The following is a 5,921-nucleotide window of genomic DNA, read 5'->3' as shown; positions in this document are numbered from 1 at the left end:
TGGCTGCTGCTATTATTTTGTCTGGTTTATGAGCTCGTTGCTGTCCTAATTTAGGATCTTCTTTTAATAAATTCTTGAAAATGTTAAAAAAGAGAGAGAGTAAGGGGGCCCGGTGAGGATGTTTGCCTCGGGGCTCCGTGCTGGCTCTCGACGTTCCTGAGTACCAGGCAATCTGACTCCCAGATGCAGAATTAGTTTTATTTTAAAAGACTTTTACATTTAAAAATAAAATTATTCGTGTATGTTAATGTGTGCTAGTAGAACTGTACTATAACTGCAAGACTTTATGTGCTGTCATATCCAAAGAAGCTATGTGTACATCAACAAATTAATAGTACCCAATTAATGGAGGTGGCTGAAAAGGGTACGTTAATGCATAACATCTGCGGACAATCGCCAGAAACATTAACTATCGTGAATAAGCAAACATTCACGGAAATATTACCTAAAAATCAGTGCCCCTTTAATAGAAGGAACATTAAAGAAGGAGGAAGAGGTTCATAAATGCACCTGACCCTCCTAGAGGTCCCATAACTATTAAACACCGATTCAGTGACCAATGTAGGTACTAGTTATGTAACTGACAAACGTGTCAGTTTTTCATTTTACGCGTAATCTATACTATTTCATCAATCTTTTTTTATTTCTTTTTTGTTTTGTGTGTGGTGCAATTTTCTTTTCGACTCACTTGGATGGCAGAATTTTATATTATTCCTTTTACAATTTTAGTTTGGTAATCTTGTTTCAGTGAATTTTGTTTATATAACAATTATTGGAAAATATTATCCTTGAAATACAAAGAAGAAAAAAAGGAAACAAATATTTCCAGGCCCTCTATTCTTCGGCCTCCTGCAGATAAAATAGAAAAAAGGATAACTACTCAGCAGAGGTTGTTCGTACCGTGTTTGTATTTGCATTATTCCTCGCCCACGTTCTACTAACTCGGCGTAGCTAGCGTTTTGTCTGGAAAAACAAGTTCTGCGTGGACTGCAAATTAATGAATCATTGAGGTGTGTTCTCGTTATTAATTATACACGTTAAAAAATAGTAAAGTTATTTTTGTTGTTACTTTCAATATGTAACTACTCAAAAAATATATTTATTGTTCATTAGGCCTACTTCTAGAAAGATAAAATTTTGAAGAATCGCCATGTTGTGCGTGATAGTATTCATTACCGAATCTACAATTTACAAATATTTTAGCATTTTATTTAGTTGATTTGTGTTTATATACGTCTGTGATTATTTCAGATCAGAAAAGCATATACCTTTAGAATTTTTTTATTACATAGTCTTAGCATGATATTAAATATGACGATGACGTATCTCGATAAAGATGAATGATCATATTGTTTATTGTAAACTTCATTGGATAATAACTGACATTTTAACACAATGAATAAAAGAAATGAAAAAATACTTTTTTTAAATATAATAAGTAGTGCCATCTGTTGATACTTATTACAACTTTTGTATAATATAACATCATTTATAATATTAACAATAAAAAATATTCTAAAAAATTTAGGTTTTTGTTATCGATTAGTTGAAATAATTGACATACTTCAAGACATACTTGAAGCTATATATTAATACAGAGAAAGAACAATGCACTGAATTTCTTTACGCTTTCTTATCAACGAAACAACAGAGATGGAACAGTAAATTTCAAACTAAAGTGAAATAGCTGACGAAATTATAGGAATTGACCATTGTACAGTAAATTTAGTTGTTGTTTAATCCTTATTTGTAATTACATATTTTATGTGAGTAATGATAATGTTGAACAAACGTAAGAAAAGCTATATCACATTATTTAAGTTTCATTTATATCATCCTGTGAGTACATACTAGCATAATAACAAGGTCACCACTTTAAGCAAATGAATTGGGCCACAACAAATAGTCTATTATTTTTACTCCTCGTAGATATTTGTTCATGTATTTGACTGTGACTTTAATAACGATTATTAGTGTTCACAATCTTGTGTGTCCCCCAGTAGCTCAACGGTAAGTCTCTGGACTTATTACGTTAAAAATGGGTTTCGTCACAGCTCAAATAGCCCACTGTGTAGCTTTGTGCTTAATAACAAACAAAAAAACTCTATATCCTGTCATTTTCGTTTGTGTAAAGACTCAGTCAAAGGCAGATAAAATAGAGGCATTGTCTGTAAAACAGCATCTGATTAATCCTCCTGTTTTTACTGTTCCTTCAGGCTATTCGGAGGGAAATCAGAACAATATGGGGATTCCACGCGCGCAAAAAAAACAAAACAAAAAATTCAATGCACACGCCTGATGCCTCGCCTGTCGTTTACATGTTAGAAGAAAGAAGAGATAATAAACACAATAACAGCTTCCCCTGTAATAGAATAACGAGTTGTTAAACACACAATGTTTTAGCTGTTAGCTAGAAACTTTCTTATGAATAAATCTGTATAAAGAGTATTCCTTGTAATGTTTACCTGTATAAGAAGAGGTCCACCTAATACGTGATATCTTGTTGTTTTAATTAATCGGTGTTTATCTATCCCTAGATGTTATCATGTTTAAGTATCTTCTGTTGACAAGTGAAAGGATGTATATAATAATACGAAATTCTAGTGTAATCCGACACAGTTAGTTTGATCTGTTATGTTAGAGAAAGAAGTTCTAATTATATGCATTACCATATGTTCCTGTGCCTCGTTCAATGCGAGCTATCATTCGCCATGTAAATTTACTGAATACGTGCGATCAGATAAGCTTGAAGAAATTTCATTTTTAAAGCATAGCACATGAATAAAATGATGTAAATTAGTAGTGCCAAGTTGCCTTTTTTTACTGTATTTATGAGATATCTACAATTTGAGTTAAAACTTTTTTTCTACTCAAGCATTTTTTTGTTTATATAATTGTGTGTATACACACACATATATATAATTACATTTAATTATATATATAAGAGAGAGAGAGAGAGCTTAATTGGCGTAAATTAAATGCGAGAATTAGACAAATACCAGTAGGACATACAACTTGATAATAAAAATATACAGAAAGATTGTCAAAAAGTGTCATTTTGATTACTTTTGATGCAAACAGCTCAAAAAGTAACAGCTTAGAAGATAAGATGAGATGCAGGAAGGAAATAATATTAGTAAAATCAGTTCATATCATTTTTATTACTTGAAATTGACTTCTAGTAAGCTCCCCTTCCCGCACTATCTAGTAGTCGAAAGTTCGAGTCATACTTTTGTTTTGCATTCAAACTCGAAATTTCGAGCACAGCCCTATTATTTGTTTACATGATCATTTTGATTCACACTGACGTCCGTGGCACACAAAGTGGAAATACGAAATTTTTTTGTAACAATAGTAAATACTTCATTCATTACGTTTTCCTAATAGTGATTGTCTGCTGACTGAAGATTTTCTTTCTGAGTGCAGTTGTTTGGTGGTGGATTTTCTTTCTGAGTGCAGTTGTTTGGTGGTCACCAAAAAATATTACTCAAAATTAAAATCCATCACCAAACAACCGTACTCAGAAGGAAAATCCACCACCAAATTGTCACCAAACAAAAGTACTCAGAATTAAAATCCACCACGAGCTGTCACCAAACAATCGTACTCAGAATTAAAATCCACCAACAAGCTATCACCAAAAAATATTACTCGAAATTAAAGTCTATCACCAAACAACCGTACTCAGAAGGAAAATCCACCACCAAATTGTCACCAAACAAAAGTACTCAGAATTAAAATCCACCACTGAGCTGTCACCAAACAATCGTACTCAGAATTGAAATCCACCATCAAGCTATCACAAAACAATCGTACTCAGAATTAAAATCCACCACCAAGCTATCACAAAACAATCGCATTCAGAATTAAAATCCACCACCGAACTGTCACCAAACAACTGTACACAGAAGAAAATCCATCACCAAGCTATAGTTTGGTGATGGATATTAATTTTGAGTAATATTTTTTGGTGATAGTTTGGTGATGGATTATAATTCTGAGTACGATTGTTTGGTGATAGCATGGTGGTGGATTTTAATTCTGAATACGATTGTTTTGTGATAGGTTGGTGGTGGATTTTAATTCTGAATACGATTGTTTTGTGATAGCTTGGTGGTGGATTTTAATTCTGAGTACGATTGTTTTGTGATAGCTTGGTGGTGGATTTTAATTCTGAGTACGATTGTTTTGTGATAGCTTTGTGGTGGATTTTAATTCTGAATACGATTGTTTTGTGATAGCTTGGTAGTGGATTTTAATTCTGAATACGATTGTTTTGTGATAGCTTGGTGGTGGATTTTAATTCTGAATACGATTGTTTTGTGATAGCTTTGTGGTGGATTTTAATTCTGAATACGATTGTTTTGTGATAGCTTGGTGGTGGATTTTAATTCTGAGTACGATTATTTGGTGATAGTATGGTGATGGATTTTAATTCTGAGTACGATTAATTGGTGATAGCTTGGTGGTGGAACTTAATTCTGTGTACGATTGCTTAGTGATAGCTAGGTAGTGGATTTTCCTTCTGAATACAGTTGTGTGGTTATCGTTTGGTGATATATTTTGATTCTGAGTACAGTCTTTTGGTGATAGCTTGGTGTGGAGATCTGCCTAATTAAATACAATTGTTGTATGAGAGTCTAATGGAGACTATATAATAAATCAGCTCAAATTCTTTTAAAAAAATAATGGAAAAAGCAAGTGTGATAGAACTATCATTTGCTTTTTTATATAAAATACTGACGTTCGAATTATTTAAGCCGGTTTATAATCAATAGATGGCAGCCTAAGCATGTCGTTGGTGTTCTTTTTCTTACGAAATATATTCTCTACGTGAAATCTTCAGAAAATCGTGCGATTCGCTTAAAAGCTCTGAAATAAAGTGAAAACTTTCCTATATATATATATTTGTTTGCGCATAAATATTGTAATATATACGTATTTAATATATAAAAGTGCTTCAAAAGTACTTGAAAATGTTAGTGAGGGAAAAACAGTATGCAACTTTGTTTTTTAGTTGTTGTTTTTTTGTGCTAGCTACTTTTGCCATTACTGTTGGATAATGAAAGCGTATGTCATTTACATTTATCAATTATTATTTTTATGGGAGTCTAAATTTTTATGCTTCCGAAAAAGAAACTTACAGGGTGTCCGAAAAGTCTGGAACCAAAGGCACTTCAACGAATTTTACAGAATGTGTTCCACCTTGTAATTCGAAACAAGTTTGGATTAACAGGAAAATTAACTCGATCTTCTCATGCTTTGACAGCGCTATAATTAGTCACGTACCCGAAATTAAGAAAATCTCCAAATCACCTATGGTTCCTGACTTTTCGGACACCTTGTATATTGAGAAGAACAGAAAGTTCCTTGAGTTCATTAGCTGCTTCCATCTAGTGGTGGTTAGGGATTTTATTTACAGTTATGACTGGTACGTTAACATGGTAAATAATGGATGTGATCATTAAAGAAATGTATGGTGCTATTTGTATATCCAAACGCCATAAAATATAGTTTTGTTACTTTCGTTAACAAAAAAGAAGGATTTATGGTGTTTATGTTTAATGTGTCAAATATGTAAATACGAATTATATATTCTAGTTTTTTGCCTGAACTAAAAGAGATGCTGCCCTTGTATTAAAGTACTAGTTCTAATATAAAATCGTAATGTATGATACAAACTTTTATCCATTATTAGGAAAAGTTAATCTTAACACCTGACTTACTTAGTCCATTATCTCATATCCTTGTCACTGATTTCTTGTCCAAGTATTAAAATAATTATTGGCGGGATTAAAATGTTTCTTTAGTATAGCGACATCTATATTTCATGTTGGGTATATTTGTTAGTGCTACCTCAGTATAAAACACCATATCTCTAGTGCTATATTAATATATATATATATATATATATATATATA

At 32.3% G+C, this 5,921-nt stretch overlaps 1 protein-coding gene across 2 annotated transcripts in view; it reads left to right on the top strand.

Moving 5' to 3' along the window:
• The window catches only part of LOC106459039 (epidermal growth factor receptor-like), a 221,095-nt gene that overhangs the window by 55,315 nt on the left and 159,859 nt on the right, over positions 1-5,921 (top strand). The gene's annotated exons all lie outside the window — the stretch shown is intronic.

Source organism: Limulus polyphemus, unplaced genomic scaffold (genome assembly GCF_000517525.1).
Source record: "Limulus polyphemus unplaced genomic scaffold, Limulus_polyphemus-2.1.2 Scaffold551, whole genome shotgun sequence".
Lineage (NCBI taxonomy): Eukaryota > Metazoa > Arthropoda > Merostomata > Xiphosura > Limulidae > Limulus > Limulus polyphemus.
Note: the sequence above shows the minus strand (reverse complement) of the source record. Positions and strands in the feature narration are given on the sequence as shown.